Genomic DNA, 13477 nt, shown 5'->3' on the forward strand with positions numbered 1-13477 from the left:
GCAAAATTAAGCCCAATTGTTAGTAGATAAATCTGTTAATTTGTGAGTTCTAAGGTAGATACGATTTTGATATGGCATATTTTTGATTAGTTGATTTTAATTTACATATGCAACGTAGCTTTTTCTATATTTTGTTTTGCTGCAATATTATATTTGGGCCCCATTATTTCTTCAACAATTAAACACTTAAAAAAACAAGCTAAATTTGAAAAGTGAAAAAGTGTTGATATTTTAAAGTATCTCTAATCTTGATGTAAATGTGGCTACAGATGGAAGATCTATGAAAACTGCTTTCTAAACTAGCTGTTGCCAGATGATAGAAAAATAACAAATTTAAGTTAAACTTCTGGTGATATTTAGCAAATCATTAAGCATGATTATTTGTGATGCTTATGCAAAACAGGAATAAACATATAAATAACTTTTGTCTAGTTTAATTACTTTATTGGGTAAGTTTTAGATAGTGAAAAGTTTTACATGTCCACTCCATCAGATATAGTGTAGATGATTTCTATAGGGAACCTTCGATAGCTCAGCTGGTAGAGCGGAGGACTGTAGAGGAGTTTGGTACAGCAATCCTTAGGTCGCTGGTTCAATTCCGGCTCAAAGGAAACAATTTTTTTTTATTATCTTAGATGGCCATTTATGTAATTTTACACATTCTAAACCATGCAAACCATGCAAAACATAAACCCTTCTCCTAATTATGTTAAAATAAACACTTTAACACATGTGAGGTAGTTGTGGCCGAGTGGTTAAGGCGATGGACTAGAAATCCATTGGGGTCTCCCCGCATAGGTTCAAATCCTGCCGACTACGTGCAGATTGATGTTTTCTTTTTCTTCAAATTTTACCAAATCTTGCAGCTAGTGATGCTAAGAGTGAGAACAGGCATTAGTGCATCAAAATATTTGGGATGCCAGTCTGTTCTCTTTTTTATCTTTCACACATTTTCTTCCATTCATTGAGCCTAAGCCCAGTCACTCTTAGCAGCCACACTGATTACCTTTTATTTATTTGGAAATGCATATTCAATGTCAACATTGAAAGAAATGTTTGTATATCTAGCAAAATATCAAAGACATTTGGCACACTAGAAGGTGCAAAATTAAGATCAATTGTTAGGAGATTAATCTGTTAATCTGTGAGTTCTAAGGTAGATACAAGACAAATTGTGTTTTGATATGGCATATTTTTGATTAGTTGATTTTAATTTACATAAAGAAATTAGCTTTCCATATTTTGGTTTGCTGCAAGATTATATTTGGGCTCCATTATTTCTTGAACAATTAAACAGTTAAAAAAACAAGCTAAATTTGAAAAGTGAAAAAGTGTTGATGTTTTAAAGCTATATCTAGCAAAATATCAAATACATTTGGTCATTAGAATGTGCAAAATTAAGCCCAATTGTTAGTAGATAAATCTGTTAATTTGTGAGTTCTAAGGTAGATACGATTTTGATATGGCATATTTTTGATTAGTTGATTTTAATTTACATATGCAACGTAGCTTTTTCTATATTTTGTTTTGCTGCAATATTATATTTGGGCCCCATTATTTCTTCAACAATGAAACACTTAAAAAAACAAGCTAAATTTGAAAAGTGAAAAAGTGTTGATATTTTAAAGTATCTCTAATCTTGATGTAAATGTGGCTACAGATGGAAGATCTATGAAAACTGCTGTCTAAACTAGCTGTTGCCAGATGATAGAAAAATAACAAATTTAAGTTAAACTTCTGGTGATATTTAGCAAATCATTAAGCATGATTATTTGTGATGCTTATGCAAAACAGGAATAAACATATAAATAACTTTTGTCTAGTTTAATTACTTTATTGGGTAAGTTTTAGATAGTGAAAAGTTTTGCATGTCCATTCCATCAGATATAGTGTAGATGATTTCTATAGGGAACCTTCGATAGCTCAGCTGGTAGAGCGGAGGACTGTAGAGGAGTTTGGTACAGCAATCCTTAGGTCACTGGTTCAATTCCGGCTCGAAGGAAACAATTTTTTTTTATTATCTTAGATGGCCATTTATGTAATTTTACACATTCTAAACCATGCAAACCATGCAAAACATAAACCCTTCTCCTAATTATGTTAAAATAAACACTTTAACACATGTGAGGTAGTTGTGGCCGAGTGGTTAAGGCGATGGACTAGAAATCCATTGGGGTCTCCCCGCGTAGGTTCAAATCCTGCCGACTACGTGCAGATTGATGTTTTCTTTTTCTTCAAATTTTACCAAATCTTGCAGCTAGTGATGCTAAGAGTGAGAACAGGCATTAGTGCATCAAAATATTTGGGATGCCAGTCTGTTCTCTTTTTTATCTTTCACACATTTTCTTCCATTCATTGAGCCTAAGCCCAGTCACTCTTAGCAGCCACACTGATTACCTTTTATTTATTTGGAAATGCATATTCAATGTCAACATTGAAAGAAATGTTTGTATATCTAGCAAAATATCAAAGACATTTGGCACACTAGAAGGTGCAAAATTAAGATCAATTGTTAGGAGATTAATCTGTTAATCTGTGAGTTCTAAGGTAGATACAAGACAAATTGTGTTTTGATATGGCATATTTTTGATTAGTTGATTTTAATTTACATAAAGAAATTAGCTTTCCATATTTTGGTTTGCTGCAAGATTATATTTGGGCTCCATTATTTCTTGAACAATTAAACAGTTAAAAAAACAAGCTAAATTTGAAAAGTGAAAAAGTGTTGATGTTTTAAAGCTATATCTAGCAAAATATCAAATACATTTGGTCATTAGAATGTGCAAAATTAAGCCCAATTGTTAGTAGATAAATCTGTTAATTTGTGAGTTCTAAGGTAGATACGATTTTGATATGGCATATTTTTGATTAGTTGATTTTAATTTACATATGCAACGTAGCTTTTTCTATATTTTGTTTTGCTGCAATATTATATTTGGGCCCCATTATTTCTTCAACAATTAAACACTTAAAAAAACAAGCTAAATTTGAAAAGTGAAAAAGTGTTGATATTTTAAAGTATCTCTAATCTTGATGTAAATGTGGCTACAGATGGAAGATCTATGAAAACTGCTTTCTAAACTAGCTGTTGCCAGATGATAGAAAAATAACAAATTTAAGTTAAACTTCTGGTGATATTTAGCAAATCATTAAGCATGATTATTTGTGATGCTTATGCAAAACAGGAATAAACATATAAATAACTTTTGTCTAGTTTAATTACTTTATTGGGTAAGTTTTAGATAGTGAAAAGTTTTGCATGTCCACTCCATCAGATATAGTGTAGATGATTTCTATAGGGAACCTTCGATAGCTCAGCTGGTAGAGCGGAGGACTGTAGAGGAGTTTGGTACAGCAATCCTTAGGTCACTGGTTCAATTCCGGCTCGAAGGAAACAATTTTTTTTTATTATCTTAGATGGCCATTTATGTAATTTTACACATTCTAAACCATGCAAACCATGCAAAACATAAACCCTTCTCCTAATTATGTTAAAATAAACACTTTAACACATGTGAGGTAGTTGTGGCCGAGTGGTTAAGGCGATGGACTAGAAATCCATTGGGGTCTCCCCGCGTAGGTTCAAATCCTGCCGACTACGTGCAGATTGATGTTTTCTTTTTCTTCAAATTTTACCAAATCTTGCAGCTAGTGATGCTAAGAGTGAGAACAGGCATTAGTGCATCAAAATATTTGGGATGCCAGTCTGTTCTCTTTTTTATCTTTCACACATTTTCTTCCATTCATTGAGCCTAAGCCCAGTCACTCTTAGCAGCCACACTGATTACCTTTTATTTATTTGGAAATGCATATTCAATGTCAACATTGAAAGAAATGTTTGTATATCTAGCAAAATATCAAAGACATTTGGCACACTAGAAGGTGCAAAATTAAGATCAATTGTTAGGAGATTAATCTGTTAATCTGTGAGTTCTAAGGTAGATACAAGACAAATTGTGTTTTGATATGGCATATTTTTGATTAGTTGATTTTAATTTACATAAAGAAATTAGCTTTCCATATTTTGGTTTGCTGCAAGATTATATTTGGGCTCCATTATTTCTTGAACAATTAAACAGTTAAAAAAACAAGCTAAATTTGAAAAGTGAAAAAGTGTTGATGTTTTAAAGCTATATCTAGCAAAATATCAAATACATTTGGTCATTAGAATGTGCAAAATTAAGCCCAATTGTTAGTAGATAAATCTGTTAATTTGTGAGTTCTAAGGTAGATACGATTTTGATATGGCATATTTTTGATTAGTTGATTTTAATTTACATATGCAACGTAGCTTTTTCTATATTTTGTTTTGCTGCAATATTATATTTGGGCCCCATTATTTCTTCAACAATTAAACACTTAAAAAAACAAGCTAAATTTGAAAAGTGAAAAAGTGTTGATATTTTAAAGTATCTCTAATCTTGATGTAAATGTGGCTACAGATGGAAGATCTATGAAAACTGCTGTCTAAACTAGCTGTTGCCAGATGATAGAAAAATAACAAATTTAAGTTAAACTTCTGGTGATATTTAGCAAATCATTAAGCATGATTATTTGTGATGCTTATGCAAAACAGGAATAAACATATAAATAACTTTTGTCTAGTTTAATTACTTTATTGGGTAAGTTTTAGATAGTGAAAAGTTTTGCATGTCCACTCCATCAGATATAGTGTAGATGATTTCTATAGGGAACCTTCGATAGCTCAGCTGGTAGAGCGGAGGACTGTAGAGGAGTTTGGTACAGCAATCCTTAGGTCACTGGTTCAATTCCGGCTCGAAGGAAACAATTTTTTTTTATTATCTTAGATGGCCATTTATGTAATTTTACACATTCTAAACCATGCAAACCATGCAAAACATAAACCCTTCTCCTAATTATGTTAAAATAAACACTTTAACACATGTGAGGTAGTTGTGGCCGAGTGGTTAAGGCGATGGACTAGAAATCCATTGGGGTCTCCCCGCGTAGGTTCAAATCCTGCCGACTACGTGCAGATTGATGTTTTCTTTTTCTTCAAATTTTACCAAATCTTGCAGCTAGTGATGCTAAGAGTGAGAACAGGCATTAGTGCATCAAAATATTTGGGATGCCAGTCTGTTCTCTTTTTTATCTTTCACACATTTTCTTCCATTCATTGAGCCTAAGCCCAGTCACTCTTAGCAGCCACACTGATTACCTTTTATTTATTTGGAAATGCATATTCAATGTCAACATTGAAAGAAATGTTTGTATATCTAGCAAAATATCAAAGACATTTGGCACACTAGAAGGTGCAAAATTAAGATCAATTGTTAGGAGATTAATCTGTTAATCTGTGAGTTCTAAGGTAGATACAAGACAAATTGTGTTTTGATATGGCATATTTTTGATTAGTTGATTTTAATTTACATAAAGAAATTAGCTTTCCATATTTTGGTTTGCTGCAAGATTATATTTGGGCTCCATTATTTCTTGAACAATTAAACAGTTAAAAAAACAAGCTAAATTTGAAAAGTGAAAAAGTGTTGATGTTTTAAAGCTATATCTAGCAAAATATCAAATACATTTGGTCATTAGAATGTGCAAAATTAAGCCCAATTGTTAGTAGATAAATCTGTTAATTTGTGAGTTCTAAGGTAGATACGATTTTGATATGGCATATTTTTGATTAGTTGATTTTAATTTACATATGCAACGTAGCTTTTTCTATATTTTGTTTTGCTGCAATATTATATTTGGGCCCCATTATTTCTTCAACAATTAAACACTTAAAAAAACAAGCTAAATTTGAAAAGTGAAAAAGTGTTGATATTTTAAAGTATCTCTAATCTTGATGTAAATGTGGCTACAGATGGAAGATCTATGAAAACTGCTTTCTAAACTAGCTGTTGCCAGATGATAGAAAAATAACAAATTTAAGTTAAACTTCTGGTGATATTTAGCAAATCATTAAGCATGATTATTTGTGATGCTTATGCAAAACAGGAATAAACATATAAATAACTTTTGTCTAGTTTAATTACTTTATTGGGTAAGTTTTAGATAGTGAAAAGTTTTGCATGTCCACTCCATCAGATATAGTGTAGATGATTTCTATAGGGAACCTTCGATAGCTCAGCTGGTAGAGCGGAGGACTGTAGAGGAGTTTGGTACAGCAATCCTTAGGTCACTGGTTCAATTCCGGCTCGAAGGAAACAATTTTTTTTTATTATCTTAGATGGCCATTTATGTAATTTTACACATTCTAAACCATGCAAACCATGCAAAACATAAACCCTTCTCCTAATTATGTTAAAATAAACACTTTAACACATGTGAGGTAGTTGTGGCCGAGTGGTTAAGGCGATGGACTAGAAATCCATTGGGGTCTCCCCGCGTAGGTTCAAATCCTGCCGACTACGTGCAGATTGATGTTTTCTTTTTCTTCAAATTTTACCAAATCTTGCAGCTAGTGATGCTAAGAGTGAGAACAGGCATTAGTGCATCAAAATATTTGGGATGCCAGTCTGTTCTCTTTTTTATCTTTCACACATTTTCTTCCATTCATTGAGCCTAAGCCCAGTCACTCTTAGCAGCCACACTGATTACCTTTTATTTATTTGGAAATGCATATTCAATGTCAACATTGAAAGAAATGTTTGTATATCTAGCAAAATATCAAAGACATTTGGCACACTAGAAGGTGCAAAATTAAGATCAATTGTTAGGAGATTAATCTGTTAATCTGTGAGTTCTAAGGTAGATACAAGACAAATTGTGTTTTGATATGGCATATTTTTGATTAGTTGATTTTAATTTACATAAAGAAATTAGCTTTCCATATTTTGGTTTGCTGCAAGATTATATTTGGGCTCCATTATTTCTTGAACAATTAAACAGTTAAAAAAACAAGCTAAATTTGAAAAGTGAAAAAGTGTTGATGTTTTAAAGCTATATCTAGCAAAATATCAAATACATTTGGTCATTAGAATGTGCAAAATTAAGCCCAATTGTTAGTAGATAAATCTGTTAATTTGTGAGTTCTAAGGTAGATACGATTTTGATATGGCATATTTTTGATTAGTTGATTTTAATTTACATATGCAACGTAGCTTTTTCTATATTTTGTTTTGCTGCAATATTATATTTGGGCCCCATTATTTCTTCAACAATTAAACACTTAAAAAAACAAGCTAAATTTGAAAAGTGAAAAAGTGTTGATATTTTAAAGTATCTCTAATCTTGATGTAAATGTGGCTACAGATGGAAGATCTATGAAAACTGCTGTCTAAACTAGCTGTTGCCAGATGATAGAAAAATAACAAATTTAAGTTAAACTTCTGGTGATATTTAGCAAATCATTAAGCATGATTATTTGTGATGCTTATGCAAAACAGGAATAAACATATAAATAACTTTTGTCTAGTTTAATTACTTTATTGGGTAAGTTTTAGATAGTGAAAAGTTTTGCATGTCCACTCCATCAGATATAGTGTAGATGATTTCTATAGGGAACCTTCGATAGCTCAGCTGGTAGAGCGGAGGACTGTAGAGGAGTTTGGTACAGCAATCCTTAGGTCACTGGTTCAATTCCGGCTCGAAGGAAACAATTTTTTTTTATTATCTTAGATGGCCATTTATGTAATTTTACACATTCTAAACCATGCAAACCATGCAAAACATAAACCCTTCTCCTAATTATGTTAAAATAAACACTTTAACACATGTGAGGTAGTTGTGGCCGAGTGGTTAAGGCGATGGACTAGAAATCCATTGGGGTCTCCCCGCGTAGGTTCAAATCCTGCCGACTACGTGCAGATTGATGTTTTCTTTTTCTTCAAATTTTACCAAATCTTGCAGCTAGTGATGCTAAGAGTGAGAACAGGCATTAGTGCATCAAAATATTTGGGATGCCAGTCTGTTCTCTTTTTTATCTTTCACACATTTTCTTCCATTCATTGAGCCTAAGCCCAGTCACTCTTAGCAGCCACACTGATTACCTTTTATTTATTTGGAAATGCATATTCAATGTCAACATTGAAAGAAATGTTTGTATATCTAGCAAAATATCAAAGACATTTGGCACACTAGAATGTGCAAAATTAAGATCAATTGTTAGGAGATTAATCTGTTAATCTGTGAGTTCTAAGGTAGATACAAGACAAATTGTGTTTTGATATGGCATATTTTTGATTAGTTGATTTTAATTTACATAAAGAAATTAGCTTTCCATATTTTGGTTTGCTGCAAGATTATATTTGGGCTCCATTATTTCTTGAACAATTAAACAGTTAAAAAAACAAGCTAAATTTGAAAAGTGAAAAAGTGTTGATGTTTTAAAGCTATATCTAGCAAAATATCAAATACATTTGGTCATTAGAATGTGCAAAATTAAGCCCAATTGTTAGTAGATAAATCTGTTAATTTGTGAGTTCTAAGGTAGATACGATTTTGATATGGCATATTTTTGATTAGTTGATTTTAATTTACATATGCAACGTAGCTTTTTCTATATTTTGTTTTGCTGCAATATTATATTTGGGCCCCATTATTTCTTCAACAATTAAACACTTAAAAAAACAAGCTAAATTTGAAAAGTGAAAAAGTGTTGATATTTTAAAGTATCTCTAATCTTGATGTAAATGTGGCTACAGATGGAAGATCTATGAAAACTGCTTTCTAAACTAGCTGTTGCCAGATGATAGAAAAATAACAAATTTAAGTTAAACTTCTGGTGATATTTAGCAAATCATTAAGCATGATTATTTGTGATGCTTATGCAAAACAGGAATAAACATATAAATAACTTTTGTCTAGTTTAATTACTTTATTGGGTAAGTTTTAGATAGTGAAAAGTTTTACATGTCCACTCCATCAGATATAGTGTAGATGATTTCTATAGGGAACCTTCGATAGCTCAGCTGGTAGAGCGGAGGACTGTAGAGGAGTTTGGTACAGCAATCCTTAGGTCACTGGTTCAATTCCGGCTCGAAGGAAACAATTTTTTTTTATTATCTTAGATGGCCATTTATGTAATTTTACACATTCTAAACCATGCAAACCATGCAAAACATAAACCCTTCTCCTAATTATGTTAAAATAAACACTTTAACACATGTGAGGTAGTTGTGGCCGAGTGGTTAAGGCGATGGACTAGAAATCCATTGGGGTCTCCCCGCGTAGGTTCAAATCCTGCCGACTACGTGCAGATTGATGTTTTCTTTTTCTTCAAATTTTACCAAATCTTGCAGCTAGTGATGCTAAGAGTGAGAACAGGCATTAGTGCATCAAAATATTTGGGATGCCAGTCTGTTCTCTTTTTTATCTTTCACACATTTTCTTCCATTCATTGAGCCTAAGCCCAGTCACTCTTAGCAGCCACACTGATTACCTTTTATTTATTTGGAAATGCATATTCAATGTCAACATTGAAAGAAATGTTTGTATATCTAGCAAAATATCAAAGACATTTGGCACACTAGAAGGTGCAAAATTAAGATCAATTGTTAGGAGATTAATCTGTTAATCTGTGAGTTCTAAGGTAGATACAAGACAAATTGTGTTTTGATATGGCATATTTTTGATTAGTTGATTTTAATTTACATAAAGAAATTAGCTTTCCATATTTTGGTTTGCTGCAAGATTATATTTGGGCTCCATTATTTCTTGAACAATTAAACAGTTAAAAAAACAAGCTAAATTTGAAAAGTGAAAAAGTGTTGATGTTTTAAAGCTATATCTAGCAAAATATCAAATACATTTGGTCATTAGAATGTGCAAAATTAAGCCCAATTGTTAGTAGATAAATCTGTTAATTTGTGAGTTCTAAGGTAGATACGATTTTGATATGGCATATTTTTGATTAGTTGATTTTAATTTACATATGCAACGTAGCTTTTTCTATATTTTGTTTTGCTGCAATATTATATTTGGGCCCCATTATTTCTTCAACAATTAAACACTTAAAAAAACAAGCTAAATTTGAAAAGTGAAAAAGTGTTGATATTTTAAAGTATCTCTAATCTTGATGTAAATGTGGCTACAGATGGAAGATCTATGAAAACTGCTTTCTAAACTAGCTGTTGCCAGATGATAGAAAAATAACAAATTTAAGTTAAACTTCTGGTGATATTTAGCAAATCATTAAGCATGATTATTTGTGATGCTTATGCAAAACAGGAATAAACATATAAATAACTTTTGTCTAGTTTAATTACTTTATTGGGTAAGTTTTAGATAGTGAAAAGTTTTACATGTCCACTCCATCAGATATAGTGTAGATGATTTCTATAGGGAACCTTCGATAGCTCAGCTGGTAGAGCGGAGGACTGTAGAGGAGTTTGGTACAGCAATCCTTAGGTCGCTGGTTCAATTCCGGCTCGAAGGAAACAATTTTTTTTTATTATCTTAGATGGCCATTTATGTAATTTTACACATTCTAAACCATGCAAACCATGCAAAACATAAACCCTTCTCCTAATTATGTTAAAATAAACACTTTAACACATGTGAGGTAGTTGTGGCCGAGTGGTTAAGGCGATGGACTAGAAATCCATTGGGGTCTCCCCGCGTAGGTTCAAATCCTGCCGACTACGTGCAGATTGATGTTTTCTTTTTCTTCAAATTTTACCAAATCTTGCAGCTAGTGATGCTAAGAGTGAGAACAGGCATTAGTGCATCAAAATATTTGGGATGCCAGTCTGTTCTCTTTTTTATCTTTCACACATTTTCTTCCATTCATTGAGCCTAAGCCCAGTCACTCTTAGCAGCCACACTGATTACCTTTTATTTATTTGGAAATGCATATTCAATGTCAACATTGAAAGAAATGTTTGTATATCTAGCAAAATATCAAAGACATTTGGCACACTAGAAGGTGCAAAATTAAGATCAATTGTTAGGAGATTAATCTGTTAATCTGTGAGTTCTAAGGTAGATACAAGACAAATTGTGTTTTGATATGGCATATTTTTGATTAGTTGATTTTAATTTACATAAAGAAATTAGCTTTCCATATTTTGGTTTGCTGCAAGATTATATTTGGGCTCCATTATTTCTTGAACAATTAAACAGTTAAAAAAACAAGCTAAATTTGAAAAGTGAAAAAGTGTTGATGTTTTAAAGCTATATCTAGCAAAATATCAAATACATTTGGTCATTAGAATGTGCAAAATTAAGCCCAATTGTTAGTAGATAAATCTGTTAATTTGTGAGTTCTAAGGTAGATACGATTTTGATATGGCATATTTTTGATTAGTTGATTTTAATTTACATATGCAACGTAGCTTTTTCTATATTTTGTTTTGCTGCAATATTATATTTGGGCCCCATTATTTCTTCAACAATTAAACACTTAAAAAAACAAGCTAAATTTGAAAAGTGAAAAAGTGTTGATATTTTAAAGTATCTCTAATCTTGATGTAAATGTGGCTACAGATGGAAGATCTATGAAAACTGCTTTCTAAACTAGCTGTTGCCAGATGATAGAAAAATAACAAATTTAAGTTAAACTTCTGGTGATATTTAGCAAATCATTAAGCATGATTATTTGTGATGCTTATGCAAAACAGGAATAAACATATAAATAACTTTTGTCTAGTTTAATTACTTTATTGGGTAAGTTTTAGATAGTGAAAAGTTTTACATGTCCACTCCATCAGATATAGTGTAGATGATTTCTATAGGGAACCTTCGATAGCTCAGCTGGTAGAGCGGAGGACTGTAGAGGAGTTTGGTACAGCAATCCTTAGGTCACTGGTTCAATTCCGGCTCGAAGGAAACAATTTTTTTTTATTATCTTAGATGGCCATTTATGTAATTTTACACATTCTAAACCATGCAAACCATGCAAAACATAAACCCTTCTCCTAATTATGTTAAAATAAACACTTTAACACATGTGAGGTAGTTGTGGCCGAGTGGTTAAGGCGATGGACTAGAAATCCATTGGGGTCTCCCCGCGTAGGTTCAAATCCTGCCGACTACGTGCAGATTGATGTTTTCTTTTTCTTCAAATTTTACCAAATCTTGCAGCTAGTGATGCTAAGAGTGAGAACAGGCATTAGTGCATCAAAATATTTGGGATGCCAGTCTGTTCTCTTTTTTATCTTTCACACATTTTCTTCCATTCATTGAGCCTAAGCCCAGTCACTCTTAGCAGCCACACTGATTACCTTTTATTTATTTGGAAATGCATATTCAATGTCAACATTGAAAGAAATGTTTGTATATCTAGCAAAATATCAAAGACATTTGGCACACTAGAAGGTGCAAAATTAAGATCAATTGTTAGGAGATTAATCTGTTAATCTGTGAGTTCTAAGGTAGATACAAGACAAATTGTGTTTTGATATGGCATATTTTTGATTAGTTGATTTTAATTTACATAAAGAAATTAGCTTTCCATATTTTGGTTTGCTGCAAGATTATATTTGGGCTCCATTATTTCTTGAACAATTAAACAGTTAAAAAAACAAGCTAAATTTGAAAAGTGAAAAAGTGTTGATGTTTTAAAGCTATATCTAGCAAAATATCAAATACATTTGGTCATTAGAATGTGCAAAATTAAGCCCAATTGTTAGTAGATAAATCTGTTAATTTGTGAGTTCTAAGGTAGATACGATTTTGATATGGCATATTTTTGATTAGTTGATTTTAATTTACATATGCAACGTAGCTTTTTCTATATTTTGTTTTGCTGCAATATTATATTTGGGCCCCATTATTTCTTCAACAATTAAACACTTAAAAAAACAAGCTAAATTTGAAAAGTGAAAAAGTGTTGATATTTTAAAGTATCTCTAATCTTGATGTAAATGTGGCTACAGATGGAAGATCTATGAAAACTGCTTTCTAAACTAGCTGTTGCCAGATGATAGAAAAATAACAAATTTAAGTTAAACTTCTGGTGATATTTAGCAAATCATTAAGCATGATTATTTGTGATGCTTATGCAAAACAGGAATAAACATATAAATAACTTTTGTCTAGTTTAATTACTTTATTGGGTAAGTTTTAGATAGTGAAAAGTTTTACATGTCCACTCCATCAGATATAGTGTAGATGATTTCTATAGGGAACCTTCGATAGCTCAGCTGGTAGAGCGGAGGACTGTAGAGGAGTTTGGTACAGCAATCCTTAGGTCACTGGTTCAATTCCAGCTCGAAGGAAACAATTTTTTTTTATTATCTTAGATGGCCATTTATGTAATTTTACACATTCTAAACCATGCAAACCATGCAAAACATAAACCCTTCTCCTAATTATGTTAAAATAAACACTTTAACACATGTGAGGTAGTTGTGGCCGAGTGGTTAAGGCGATGGACTAGAAATCCATTGGGGTCTCCCCGCGTAGGTTCAAATCCTGCCGACTACGTGCAGATTGATGTTTTCTTTTTCTTCAAATTTTACCAAATCTTGCAGCTAGTGATGCTAAGAGTGAGAACAGGCATTAGTGCATCAAAATATTTGGGATGCCAGTCTGTTCTCTTTTTTATCTTTCACACATTTTCTTC

At 32.1% G+C, this 13477-nt stretch overlaps 20 non-coding genes across 20 annotated transcripts; all 20 read left to right on the forward strand.

The window, feature by feature from the left end:
* Positions 1–521: 521 nt before the first annotated feature.
* TRNAY-GUA (transfer RNA tyrosine (anticodon GUA)) lies at positions 522–611 on the forward strand. The gene is given in 2 exon segments: positions 522–558; positions 576–611. It is a non-coding gene; the product is annotated as a tRNA-Tyr (tRNA).
* A 126-nt stretch (positions 612–737) lies between these two features.
* Positions 738–819, forward strand: TRNAS-AGA (transfer RNA serine (anticodon AGA)). Its single transcript has one exon. It is a non-coding gene; the product is annotated as a tRNA-Ser (tRNA).
* A 1093-nt stretch (positions 820–1912) lies between these two features.
* On the forward strand, positions 1913–2002 carry TRNAY-GUA (transfer RNA tyrosine (anticodon GUA)). Its single transcript is given in 2 exon segments — positions 1913–1949; positions 1967–2002. It is a non-coding gene; the product is annotated as a tRNA-Tyr (tRNA).
* A 126-nt stretch (positions 2003–2128) lies between these two features.
* On the forward strand, positions 2129–2210 carry TRNAS-AGA (transfer RNA serine (anticodon AGA)). The gene has a single exon. It is a non-coding gene; the product is annotated as a tRNA-Ser (tRNA).
* A 1093-nt stretch (positions 2211–3303) lies between these two features.
* TRNAY-GUA (transfer RNA tyrosine (anticodon GUA)) lies at positions 3304–3393 on the forward strand. Its single transcript is given in 2 exon segments — positions 3304–3340; positions 3358–3393. It is a non-coding gene; the product is annotated as a tRNA-Tyr (tRNA).
* Positions 3394–3519: 126 nt separating this feature from the next.
* On the forward strand, positions 3520–3601 carry TRNAS-AGA (transfer RNA serine (anticodon AGA)). The gene has a single exon. It is a non-coding gene; the product is annotated as a tRNA-Ser (tRNA).
* A 1093-nt stretch (positions 3602–4694) lies between these two features.
* TRNAY-GUA (transfer RNA tyrosine (anticodon GUA)) lies at positions 4695–4784 on the forward strand. The gene is given in 2 exon segments: positions 4695–4731; positions 4749–4784. It is a non-coding gene; the product is annotated as a tRNA-Tyr (tRNA).
* A 126-nt stretch (positions 4785–4910) lies between these two features.
* Positions 4911–4992, forward strand: TRNAS-AGA (transfer RNA serine (anticodon AGA)). The gene has a single exon. It is a non-coding gene; the product is annotated as a tRNA-Ser (tRNA).
* Positions 4993–6085: 1093 nt separating this feature from the next.
* Positions 6086–6175, forward strand: TRNAY-GUA (transfer RNA tyrosine (anticodon GUA)). Its single transcript is given in 2 exon segments — positions 6086–6122; positions 6140–6175. It is a non-coding gene; the product is annotated as a tRNA-Tyr (tRNA).
* Positions 6176–6301: 126 nt separating this feature from the next.
* On the forward strand, positions 6302–6383 carry TRNAS-AGA (transfer RNA serine (anticodon AGA)). The gene has a single exon. It is a non-coding gene; the product is annotated as a tRNA-Ser (tRNA).
* Positions 6384–7476: 1093 nt separating this feature from the next.
* TRNAY-GUA (transfer RNA tyrosine (anticodon GUA)) lies at positions 7477–7566 on the forward strand. Its single transcript is given in 2 exon segments — positions 7477–7513; positions 7531–7566. It is a non-coding gene; the product is annotated as a tRNA-Tyr (tRNA).
* A 126-nt stretch (positions 7567–7692) lies between these two features.
* Positions 7693–7774, forward strand: TRNAS-AGA (transfer RNA serine (anticodon AGA)). The gene has a single exon. It is a non-coding gene; the product is annotated as a tRNA-Ser (tRNA).
* Positions 7775–8867: 1093 nt separating this feature from the next.
* On the forward strand, positions 8868–8957 carry TRNAY-GUA (transfer RNA tyrosine (anticodon GUA)). The gene is given in 2 exon segments: positions 8868–8904; positions 8922–8957. It is a non-coding gene; the product is annotated as a tRNA-Tyr (tRNA).
* Positions 8958–9083: 126 nt separating this feature from the next.
* On the forward strand, positions 9084–9165 carry TRNAS-AGA (transfer RNA serine (anticodon AGA)). Its single transcript has one exon. It is a non-coding gene; the product is annotated as a tRNA-Ser (tRNA).
* A 1093-nt stretch (positions 9166–10258) lies between these two features.
* Positions 10259–10348, forward strand: TRNAY-GUA (transfer RNA tyrosine (anticodon GUA)). The gene is given in 2 exon segments: positions 10259–10295; positions 10313–10348. It is a non-coding gene; the product is annotated as a tRNA-Tyr (tRNA).
* Positions 10349–10474: 126 nt separating this feature from the next.
* On the forward strand, positions 10475–10556 carry TRNAS-AGA (transfer RNA serine (anticodon AGA)). Its single transcript has one exon. It is a non-coding gene; the product is annotated as a tRNA-Ser (tRNA).
* Positions 10557–11649: 1093 nt separating this feature from the next.
* On the forward strand, positions 11650–11739 carry TRNAY-GUA (transfer RNA tyrosine (anticodon GUA)). The gene is given in 2 exon segments: positions 11650–11686; positions 11704–11739. It is a non-coding gene; the product is annotated as a tRNA-Tyr (tRNA).
* A 126-nt stretch (positions 11740–11865) lies between these two features.
* TRNAS-AGA (transfer RNA serine (anticodon AGA)) lies at positions 11866–11947 on the forward strand. Its single transcript has one exon. It is a non-coding gene; the product is annotated as a tRNA-Ser (tRNA).
* A 1093-nt stretch (positions 11948–13040) lies between these two features.
* On the forward strand, positions 13041–13130 carry TRNAY-GUA (transfer RNA tyrosine (anticodon GUA)). The gene is given in 2 exon segments: positions 13041–13077; positions 13095–13130. It is a non-coding gene; the product is annotated as a tRNA-Tyr (tRNA).
* Positions 13131–13256: 126 nt separating this feature from the next.
* TRNAS-AGA (transfer RNA serine (anticodon AGA)) lies at positions 13257–13338 on the forward strand. Its single transcript has one exon. It is a non-coding gene; the product is annotated as a tRNA-Ser (tRNA).
* Positions 13339–13477: the final 139 nt, after the last annotated feature.

Source organism: Taudactylus pleione, unplaced genomic scaffold, assembly GCF_031769625.1.
Source record: "Taudactylus pleione unplaced genomic scaffold, aTauple2 ptg000050l, whole genome shotgun sequence".
NCBI classification, from domain to species: domain Eukaryota; kingdom Metazoa; phylum Chordata; class Amphibia; order Anura; family Myobatrachidae; genus Taudactylus; species Taudactylus pleione.